This window comes from Mustela lutreola, chromosome 11 (genome assembly GCF_030435805.1).
Source record: "Mustela lutreola isolate mMusLut2 chromosome 11, mMusLut2.pri, whole genome shotgun sequence".
Taxonomy (NCBI): domain Eukaryota; kingdom Metazoa; phylum Chordata; class Mammalia; order Carnivora; family Mustelidae; genus Mustela; species Mustela lutreola.
Window position 1 is genome coordinate 64,332,220 of NC_081300.1, and position 11,690 is coordinate 64,343,909.

Below are 11,690 nucleotides of genomic sequence, written 5' to 3' on the forward strand. Positions count from 1 at the left end.
GGAATGAATGAATGAACTGTGTAAAATATATCTGGAAAACAAATTGGGCAATAAAAGCAATTTTGTGTGTGTGTGTGTTAAAGCATTAGGGTTATGGAAAGCTTAAAATAATTTTCATGACCCTAGTTAAATATTTCTTAAATAATAGTATACGCACATTTTCCTTGCTCCCTGTAGACACTTTCCCCAACCTGCCTTTTTTGGAATAGGAGCCCCTATAGATGCTCTGGAAAAAGAAATGTTTTATGGTCAAATTAAGATTGGAAAATGCCAAAAATCAAAAGTCACAGTGAGATTCATTTTAAAAACAGAACTCCTGGGGCACCTGGGTGGCTCAGTGGGTTGAGCCTCTGCCTTCGGCTCAGGTCATGATCTCAGGGTCCTGGGATCGAGTCCCGCATCGGGCTCTCTGCTCAGCAGGAAGCCTGCTTCCTCCTCTCTCTCTCTCTCTGCCTACTTGTGATCTCTCTCTGTGTCAAATAAATAAATAAAAATTAAAAAAAACCAAAAACAAAAACAGAACTCCTGGTTCCACACCCAATCCTCAGCAAGGTCTGCTCCAAAATGACAGGTTCATGTTTCTGGTTGCCCACGCCCAGTGCCTTTAAAACACCCTGGATTCCTCTCTTTTTCTCGATTGTGGCCCATCTGAAAATCCTACCATCCCTGTCTTCAAAATATGTTTGAGATCCAATCAGTCCTCCCTATTTCCACTGCCACCATCCTGATCCAAGCCCCGTCTCCCTCCTGGTCTCCTGGACTCCACCCTGCGCCCTACAGTCTGTTTTCCCACCCTGCTAGCACTGAGGTCTAAGGTTGGATCTAAGGGGTGCGAACCAGTCGGCAGAGAGGCAACACCAGAGCCCCTCTGCTCTTCTAATCCAGTTTGGGTTCATTCTGCCCACTGGGAGATAGCACCTGCAGCCTGGACCCAGCAGGGCCACTGAGTGGTCTGCTCTGGGAGCTCGCAAGTGTGTTCTGGTCAGAGCTGAGAAACTGCCCCTGCCCTCTGCTCTCTGCTTGGAAAGCTCTGCAAGCTCTGCCTGGAAAATCCTCTGCTCAGACCTCCCAGGGAACTGTGGGTCAGGACTTCCTGTGGACCCTTAGGATGACAAATGACCCAGATTCAAAGGAACCCACCGACCTTCCTTAGTTACTACACGGGTACCTGTAGTAACCTGTAGTGGTGGGTGGGAAACGTGAGCGTTTCTGGGTCTCTCCTCTTGTTGGGTGTAGGCTGGGCCATGGTCCTGATCATACTGTTTGTTTGTTTGTTTTGCTTTTTTTTTTGTTTTTAATTTGACAGAGATCACAAGTAGGCAGAGAGGCAGGCAGATAGAGATGGGGGAAGTAAGCTCCCCGCTGAGCAGAGCGCCCGATGCAGGGCTCGATCCAGGATCCTGGGAACATGACCTGAGCTGAAGGCAGAGGCTTTAACCCACTGAGCCACCCAGGCACCCCCTGATCATACTGTTAACAGTTAACATCCACCCAGTACTTACTCGCTCTAGGCAATTTTCTAATATTAGTGCACTTAAATCTCATTACAACAATGATTAATACCCTTATAAATGGCAGAGCCAGGCCTTCAAGGTGAGGTGGCCAGGTTCCAGAAGCCAAGTTCTCAACCACTGGCTGCGGGGCTTCTCACTGCTTTCATTCTCTTTATCTTTTCAGGCTTCAGGGCTCAGTCTGTGCTAAGTCAGCTGCCTCAATGTCGGGGTCTCTGAGAGACATGGTAACCATATCCTGCACAGGAAACAGCAGCAACATTGTGGGATGTACCTTAAACTGTACCAGCAACTTCCAGGTCTCCAAAGTCCTCACCTACAAGAACAACAATCAGCCCTTAGGAGTCTGGACTGGTTCTCTGGTTCCAAGTTTGGCATCATGGCCCTCCTATCACTGGACTCCAAGCTGAGGACAAAGCTAGTTTTTTTTTTTTTTTATTTTTTAAATTTAATTTTGGTTTTTTAAAGATTTTATTTATTTATTTGACAGACAAAGATCACAAGTAGGCAGAGAAGCAGGCAGAGAGAGAGAAGGAAGCAGGTTCCCTGCTGATTAGGGAGTCCGACGAGAGGCTTGTTCCCAGGACTCTGGGATGATGACCTGAGCTGAAGGCAGAGGCTTTAACCCACTGAGCCACCCAGGCGCACCATAGTTTTGTTTGTTTGTTTGTTTTTTAAAGATTTTATTTCTTTATTTGACACAGAGAGAGCACAAGCAGGGGGAGCAAGCAAGCAAGCAGAGACAGAGGGAGAAGCAGGCTTCCCACGAAGCAAGGATCCCTATGCGGGACTGGATCCCAGGACCCCAGGATCATGACCTGATGTGAAGGCAGACGCTTAACTGACTAAGCCACCCAGGTGCCCCGACAAAGCTAGTTATTACCGTCACTCCTATAATATCACATTTAAGCCTGCATGGCTCAGAGATCCAGACCCTAAAGTAAGTGGGACACAAAACTTTTGGCTCTTATAGCACATCATGACATCTGCTGGGTAAATTTTACTTTCTTGTCACTGAGATGGTTTGTAAGTCAATTCTGGCATTTTTGTGTTTTTAGTATTTATACCATATGTATGCCCGCTCCACGTACATCTCTGTCTTCATGGGGGATGGTGGCATATTGATAACTGTGGCCTTTATACTTGCAAGTCAGTTTGGCTGGACTGAAACTCCTTCACTCATGTTTTCCTTCCTTGAATATCTTAAATATGTCATTCTAGTTTCTTCTGGTATCAAATGTTGCTCTCAATAAGTCTAATCATCTGATTTTTCTTTCTCTTGTGTTTTTTTTTTTTTTTTTTTTTGCCTCAATGCCCCAAGTCTATTTCTTTTTCTTTTACGTTTATTGATTTTATCAGAATACATCTTCGTGTTTGTAACTGGGATGTTTTCTCACATTCACTGTTTCCCTTGGAATATATGGTTTCAAAGATTTTTTTTTTCAAATTTAAGACAAGTTTTCTTGAATCTGTACTTTTTGTACTTGACTTTGTCCTATTCTCTTGTCTTGGTTTTCCTTTTAAGGGTCTCCTATTATACAGGTGTTGGATCCTTTTAATATGTGTGTGTGTGTGTGTGTGTGTGTGTGTGTGTGTGTGTGTGTATGTGCGCACCTATCTTCTAAACTTGTAACTTTTTTCTCAAATGTGTTTTGTTAGTCTATTTTATATACTTGAGAGACAAGAATACAGGTGGGAGACTTACATGACCTGTTCTCAACACTTCCTACACAGCAGTCATCAAAAATCAAGGTGCTGGTGTAAGGAGAAAGACAGATCAAAGAAATGTAATAGAGCTTCCAATCAAGGACAAACATATATAATATCAATTCATTTTTCACAAAAGCACCAGAGCAATTAATAAGAGAAAGCAAACTCTTTTCCATAAGTGGTGCTTGAAACAAACTTCAACTCCCAGAGACTAAAAAAAGTTAATGTAAAATGGATAGACAGCAAAGGGCAGTCATCATAAATGTACACATGATGATTCCATTAATTTTTAAAAAGATTTTATTTACTTATTTGACAGATCATAAGTAGGCAGAGAGGTGGGGGGAGGAAGCAGGCTCTCCACTGAGCAGAGAGCCAGATACGGGGCTCTATCCCAGGACCCTGAGATCATGACCTGAGCCGAAGACAGAGGCTTTAACCCACTGAGCCACCCAGGTGCCCCTCCATTCATTTTTTTATAAAAGATTTTTATTTATTTATTTGTCAGAGAGAGAGAGAGAGAGCACGCACAAGCATGGGGGAAAGGCAGAGGGGGAAGCAGGCTCACTGCCAAGCAAGAAGCTGGATGCAGGACTTGATCCCACAATCCTGGAATCATGACCTGAGCCAAAGGCAGATGCTTAACTGAGCTACCCAGGCATCCCTGATGACTCCATTCACATACAAACACCTATGTTGGGCCGCCTGGATGGCTCAGTGGGTTAAAGCCTCTGCCTTCGGCTTGGGTCATGATCCCAGGCTCCTGGGATCAAGCTCCACATTGGGCTCTGCTCACTGGGCAACCTGCTTCCCTTCCTCTCTCTCTGCCTGCCTCTGCCTACTTGTGGTCTCTCTCTGTCAAATAAATAAATAAAATCTTCAAACACCTGTGTTACCACCTTCCAGATGAGGACACAAAAATGTCCAACACTCCAGAAGGCGCTCTTAGCACCTGCCCTCATACTCTGCTGTTAGGGGTTGAATTTGCCCTGTGCTCTGTGTGTGTGTGTGTGTGTGTGTGTATGGGTGGGTCTACATGTGTGTTTAGTGTGGATTCAGGCTCCACACAGGAAGCAGCACCTGTAATTTCTTCTTGAAAGCAGCAGGAGGTGCTGTGGGTATATCCCTGATAGATGCTTAGGGCCTTGGCAACAAGATACCAACTCCAGGCTCCTTGGAAGCTCTGTGCTCCCAGGGGTCCAGAGCTGTCTTCCAGCCCCTCCCTAGGCCATCCTTCACAGGACCATCTCCCAGGCAGAATGCAGGGAGGGCAGGCACAGCACGGAGGAGGGGAGCTGATTTGCACAAAGAGAACCTCCCTGTCTCACTGGGGTGATAGGAGAGACTGGAGGCTACTCATCTCCAGCTGTGGGGCCTCATAGGTGGGATTAGTATTAGGTCTTTAAATGCTTAGAAAAATTCAGTAGCAAAGCCATCTAGACATAGAATTTTCTTTGTGGGAAAATTTTAAGTTAAGAGATTCTATTTCTTTAGCAGATGCAAGAAATAGCCAAAACCTAGAAACAACTCAAAGGCACATAGGTGAGACTGAATGAATGATTCCCATGATGAATGTTACATAGCAGTGAAAATGAGTGATGTACAAGCAAGAACAGAGATAAATTTTAGTCATACAATGTTGAATGAAAAAGCACACTCCAGGGGCTTCTGGGTGGCTCAGATGGCTAAGTGTCTGCTTTTGGCTTGGGTCATGATCTTGCAGGTCCTAGGATGGAGCCCCACATCGGGCTCCCTGGTCACTGGGGAGTCTGCTTCTCCCTCTGCTCCTCCCCCTGCTCATGCTTTCTTTGTGTCTTTCTCTCTCTCTAATACATAAGCAAAATCTTTTAAACACACACACACACACACTCTAAGAACATTAATACAGCCTGATATCCTTTTTGTATAAGTTCAGATACAATTAAAACTACACAGTAAATTATGCTGTTTAGGTAAACACACTGCTGTTCTCTGGAGGTTTGTGCCTCCCCTCTTCCCTGCTCATTCCCTATGTTGACATTCTAACCTCCAGAGATGATGATTAGGAGGTGAGCCTTTGGGAGATGTCTGGGTTGTAAGGGTAGAGCCCTCACAAAGGGAATTAGTGTCTTATATATCCCTATCCCCTTCCACCACGTGAGGACACAGTAAGAAGCTGTGAGCTATGAACCAGGAAGAGACGTCGTGAAACATGACCCTGCTGGTGCCTTGATCTTGGACTTCCCAGCCTCCAGAACTGTGAGCAATACATTTCTGTTGTTAAAAGCTACCCAGCCTCTGGCATTTTGTTATAGCAGCCTGAACAGATGAAGATACATATCTGTTATATTATTTGTGATAAAGAAGAAAATGATAAACATAAAATTCAGAAATGTGGCGGGATGGGTAGGGGTCTGGAATAGGGAGGGACACAGAAGAAGACGTAAGCAATTCCAGTTCTCGGGTTAGACGGTGGGCTCACAGGGCTTCACTGTGTTCTTTTAATTATTTATTTATTGTTTATTTATGAGAGAGAGAGAGTGAAAGAGCAGAGAAGGAGCAGAGTGAGAGGGACAAGCACACTCCATGCTGAGCACGGAGCCCAATTTGGGGCTCAATCTCATGACCCTGAGATCATGACCTCCACTGAAATCAAGAGTTCAGTGGTTAACCGACTGCACCACTCAGACACCCCAAGCCCTCACTGTAGTCTAACATACAAATAAATAAAAGAGGAGAAAAGGAAAAGAACCCTTTCATTATCAGTCCTAAACATAATGAGAAAAGAAGACAGCAGCAACCCAAGGGCACTGGCTGGCTCTATTAGTAGAGCATCCAACTCTTGATCTCAGGGTTGTAAGTTTGAGCCCCATGTTGGGTGTAGAGATTACTTAAAAATAAAATCTAAAAAAAAAAGAAAGAAAGAAAGAAGAAAAGAACAACCCATCACCAACAAGTGAGTTTCATTCCACAAATTGAAAAGGAGTTCAGTGTTAGGAATTTATAATTAATTCCACATTAGTAGCTCAAAGGAGAAAACCCATAAGCTCATTATGGAGGGGAAAATACATTTTAAAGATCAGAAATGACAGCAAGGATGAATCTTGGTTGGTTATGGTTTATTAAAGCTGGAAATGGTTTAAATCAGTGCTGTCCAATAGAAATAGAATGTGAGCCACAAATGAGAGCCACATCTATAATTTTACCTACATTAAAAGAGCTATAGGGGTGTATGGGTGGCTCATTTGGTTAAACCTCTGCCTTCAGCTCAGGTCATGATCCCTGGGTCCTGGGATCAAGCCCCAGGCCTGGGATTGAGCCCTGCATCAGACTCCTGAGTGAGGAGCCGGCTTCTTCCTCTCCCTCTCCCTCTGCCTACCCTAACCCCCCTCATGCTCTCTCTGTCACTCTCTTTTCTCTCTCAAATTAATAAATAAAATCTTTTTTAAAAAGAGCTATAAAGAAACAGGTAAAAGTAATTTTTACATTTTATTTAACCCTGTATATCCAGCATAGTATAATTTAAACATCTAATCCCTGTAAAAATATTAAATTTAAACAATTAAATATTTATTTAAGGTAAATATAAAATTGAACATTTAACAGTTTTTTTTTTCAAACTAAACCTTCAAAGTCTAGTGTGTATTTCAAGTGCCCAGCATATCTCAATTCGGATTGGCTACATTTCCAGTGCTCAGCAGCAACATGGGACTAGCGGCTGCCAGATTAGACGTCAGGGTTGAAATAAACAGAATTAGGGGAATTCTTAAATAAATTTGGGTATAAATGCCCCAAATATGATGGATAATTATACTGACCTCAAAATTACTTTTTGAAATTTGGATAAAATGGTATTTGTTGTAGACTATTAATTTGGAAAAACAAGCTAAAATTGCAGAATACAAAACTGCATTGAAGAACGTAACATTGATTGACTGCACTGAAGCTTTCCTTCTCCTGGGTCCGGACTGGAGACTCCCGTCACATTTCACAGCGCCACCCCCAGCAGTGGGCAGAGCTTAAAGAGTCTCAGAAGCCCAAATGTTTCTCAGGATTTCAGGAGAAAGAGGTCTTGGGACCCTCTCCTGTGACCTGGACTGAGCACATCCTCACATTCCTTTCTGCACAAAACAAGTAATTGAAGAATCACCAGAATGAGCAGGTATATTCTGTGAACACCACCAAAACACCCATGTAAATAAATGGTGCAAACATGAATTTCCTGCACAAGAGAAGCTGCCTTCCTGTCTCCCCTAAAATATCTAAGGATAGCCTAATGATAAAGTTGGGGGCAATATAAATACTAATTCTTTTTTTTTCCTTTTTAAGATTTTATTTATTTGAGAGAGACAGACAGAGGGAGCACAAGCAGGGGGAGGGGCAGAGGGAGAGGGATAAGCAGACACTCCGCCTAGTGGGAGGTCCTATGTGGGGCTCAATCCCAAGACCCTGGGATCATGACCTGAGCCAAAGGCAGATGCTTAATGGGTTGAGCTGCCCAGGTGCCCCTAAATAGTAATTATTTTAATCTAGTGAAATAAAAAGAAAAGCAGAGCACAGTACTATATGGAATGATGAATACTGCGGATTTAAATTCTTCACTGCATTTTTCTTTTCTTTTTTATTGAAGTATAATTAACAGGGGTGTCTTGGTGGCTCAGTGGGTTAAAGCCTCTGCCTTCGGCTCAGGTCATGGTCTCAGAGTCCTGGGATTGAGCCCCACGTAGGACTCTCTGCTCAGCGGGGAGCCTGCTTCCTCCTCTCTCTCTGCCTGTCTCTCTGACTACTTGTGATCTCTATCAAATAAATAAATAAAATCTTTAAAAAAAAGAAGTATAATTAACATGAAACTTCAGGTGTGCATCATAGTTCCAGCCCCACACTGGGTGTAGAGATTACTTAAAATAAATAAAAAACTTTTTTAAATTTTTATTTATTTATTTATCTTAGAGACAGAGTGTGCAAGCAGGAGGGAGAGGGAGAGAGAATCTGAAGCAGCGCCCCAATAAATACAATTGAGCCACCCAGGCACCCCTACTTATGGTATTTTTTAAAAGATTTCATTTATGGGGCACCTGGGTGGCTCAGTGGGTTAAAGCCTCTGCCTTTGGCTCAGGTCATGATCCCAGGGTCCTGAGATAGAGTCCCGCATAGGGCTCTCTGCTTGGCGGGGAGCCTGCTTCCTCCTCTCTCTCTGCCTGCCTCTCTGCCTACTTGCGATGTCTGTCAAATAAATAAATAAATCTTAAAAAAAAATATTTCATTTATTTTAGAGCGAGAGAGAGAGTATGCACAATTGGGGAAAGGGGCAGAGGGTGAGAATCTCAAGCAGACTCCACACTGAGTGCAGAGCCTGACTCAGAGCTCAATCTCGCAACCCCGAGATCATGACCTGAGCTGAAACCCAGAGTTGGAGGTTTAACTGACAGTGCCATCTAGGTGCCCCATAATACTTGTAGTATTAATTTTGGAGCATGGCTAAATACTTGTGCTTTCATGCCTAAGAATAACAAACAAAAATGATGCCTGGGAAAATGAGAAGAGAATGGGGAGATGAAATGTTACTGTCTAGGGGTGCTTGGGTAGCTCAGTGGGTTAAGCTCTGCCTTTGGCTTAGGTCATGACCTCAGGGTCCTGGGATCTGGCCCCACATCGGGCTCCTGGCTCAGCAGGGAGCATGCTTCTCCCTCTCCCTCTGCCTGCTGCTCCCCCTGCTTGTGCTCTCTCTCAAATAAATAAAGAGAAAAGAGAAACTTATTTTAAAAAAGAGAAAATGTTGGGGCACCTGGGTGGCACAGTGGATTAAGCCTCTGCCTTTGGCTCAGGTCATGATCCCAGGGTCTTGGGATCGAGCCCCGCATCAGGCTCTCTGCTCAGCGGGGAGCCTGCTTCCTCCTCTCTCTCTGCCTGCCACACTGCCTACTTGTGATCTCTGTCTGTCAAATAAATAAACAAAATCTTTAAAAAAAAGAGAGAGAAAATGTTACTGTCTAATATGAAGCTACAAAAGGCTAAGGCAGCAGTACATAGATCACTGGAAATGACAGTAGGAAGACTGACCTCTAAGAGCTCACCGTATTAATTACATCTGCCAACGTCTATCCATTCACATCTTCTCTTGTTCTCACATTCATCCAGTATTTATGTGATGACCTATTAATTGCCAGGCATTGTAGATACAGCAGTGAATAGAACAGACAAACCCATCTACACTCTTGTGGCTTATATTCTAGTGATCTGTGGTATTTACCTTGGAGAAAAATACAGAGAATACATAGCACAGTGAACAATCCAGGGCCACCACAATTTCTATCATCCTGTTGGTTTTAGGTCTCCAACAATCAAGAATCAGGGCTTGAATGAAAGACCCATCCACTAGTTCATTACTCAATAGTTCCCTATATGTCCCAGGCTGACTTTGCCAAATGCTAATCACATGCCCAAAGAATGTGGGCAACACCCCTGTGAAATAATACTGGTCTCTGCCCCCCCCCCCGGTTCCTGCTGTTATTTATTTTTTGACCCTGGTTCTTCATACAGAACTAAATCTCTTGAAATCTCTTGGGAAAAAAAAAGAAAAAAGAACGACCTCATGTGACTAGATGTTTGGAACTTTCACTTCTACCCCCATCTTCGGAGGAGAAGACAGGGGCTGGAGATCAAGCTAATGATCATGTTGATATGACAAAGCCTCCAGAAAAAAACGTAAAGTATGGGGTCAGAGGGGCGCCTGGGTGGCTCAGTGGGTTAAAGCCTCTGCCTTCAGCTCAGGTCATGATCTCAAGGTCCTGGGATCGAGCCCCACATCGGGCTCTCTGCTCTGCAGGGAGCCTGCTTCCTCCTCTCTCTCTGCCTGCCTCTCTGCCTACTTGTGGTCTCTCTCTGTCAAATAAATAAATAAAATCTTAAAAAAAAAAAAAAAAGTATGGGGTCAGAGAGCTTCCAGGTTGGTGAACCCAGGTTGGTCCAGGATCCATCCAGACCTCACCCTCTGTATTTCTTCATCTAGTTCTTCCACTGTATCCTTTTTCATATCCTCAATTATGGAATGCCCAGGGAAATGTGTTTCCCTGATTTCTGTGAGCCATTCTAGAAAATCGATGAACTGAAGAAGGCACTGTAGGAATCTCGATTTATAGCCAACAGGTCAGACATACTGGCAACCACCTGGAACTTGCAATTGGGATCTGAAGTGAGAGCAGATTATGGGACTGAGCTCTTCATCTGTGGGACGTACCATTAAATGTGGGTAGTGAGCCAGAACTGAGTTGAATTGTAGCACACCCAGCTGGTGTTGGAGCATTGGTTACTCTGGGAGAAGACCCACACATCTGCTCGCAGAAGGTTCTGTGTGAGGAGGAGAGGAGAAACACAAGAATTTTTTCTTCCCAACTGCTAATGATGCAGGGCACCGGGTGTCTCTACAGCTGTGGTATGTGTGGTGTTCTGGGGTGCACGAAGTGCTGGGAGCCCCTGCTTCCACAATTAGGAGTTTCTATGGAGCTGGCATCTCTGGGGACCATTCATGTTTGGCAGTGGCTGTGGGCAGGTGCTGGCTGCAGCAGTGAGGATACTTAGAGAGTCTCGATGGCCATTTGGAAGCAAGGAATATCTTGGTGAGATGACCATCTGGCCTTGGGTGAGCTCACCACCACAGCAATGTCCCTTCTCTAGGGCAGCAGTGGGCATCCATTCTTCCCCTCCTTGCCAACTGAAACCTTTGGATTTCTCCTTCCCCACCTTCTTTTTCTACTCTCTCTCTCCTCCTTTTTCTCTTGTGACTGAAGCCTGACATGAGGCTTATGTGCTCTGTGCACCTGCTTCTTCCTCCTAGGGATCCTCCAGGGATGCACTTGCCACTCTGAACCAAGACAGGAAAGGAAACACTGGCACTTACTGAAAAGGACCTACCTGGCCACCACTCTTCCAAAGGGTTTCCATGGATCCTCTTAATGAGTTTTCCCACCAAGCCTCTCAGCGAGGCACCACTGACCATTACTTTTTGGTGCTGAAGCCTTGAAAAGTCTCTTTTCCAAATGTCAAATGGCTTTGAGAAAGATGAATTTGTAAGATACATCACACAGGAAAGAAAAAGACCACCACCAATAAAACTGACACCCAGTGAAGGTAAGGCTCATAATGATTCTGAGCTTTCAATCTCTGATGTATTATGCTTTGATGTATAGTGAGCAGGACTCCTTGGAGGCTGGATGTACAGTGTTAAAAGGTGAGTATAGTGTTAAAAGATAATTTTCTGGCCAATAAGCACATGAAAAAGATGCTGAGCATCACTAATCATTATGGGGACATGCTAATCGAAATGATAATGAGATACTACATCACATGCATTAGGATGGCTAATATCAAAAAAGCCAGCAACTAACAAGTGTTGGAGAGGATACGGATAAATTGGAACACTTGTGTACTACTCATGGGAATGTGAAATCAGTGGAAATTAGTGGGAATGTAAAATGGTATAGCTATTATGGA

General features: G+C 44.0%; 1 long non-coding RNA gene across 1 annotated transcript; it reads left to right on the forward strand.

The window, feature by feature from the left end:
• The first annotated feature begins 9,749 nt into the window (after positions 1-9,749).
• Positions 9,750-11,340, forward strand: LOC131811925 (uncharacterized). The gene is made up of 2 exons (XR_009346173.1): positions 9,750-9,905; positions 11,035-11,340. It is a non-coding gene; the product is annotated as an uncharacterized LOC131811925 (long non-coding RNA).
• The last annotated feature ends 350 nt before the right edge of the window (positions 11,341-11,690 follow it).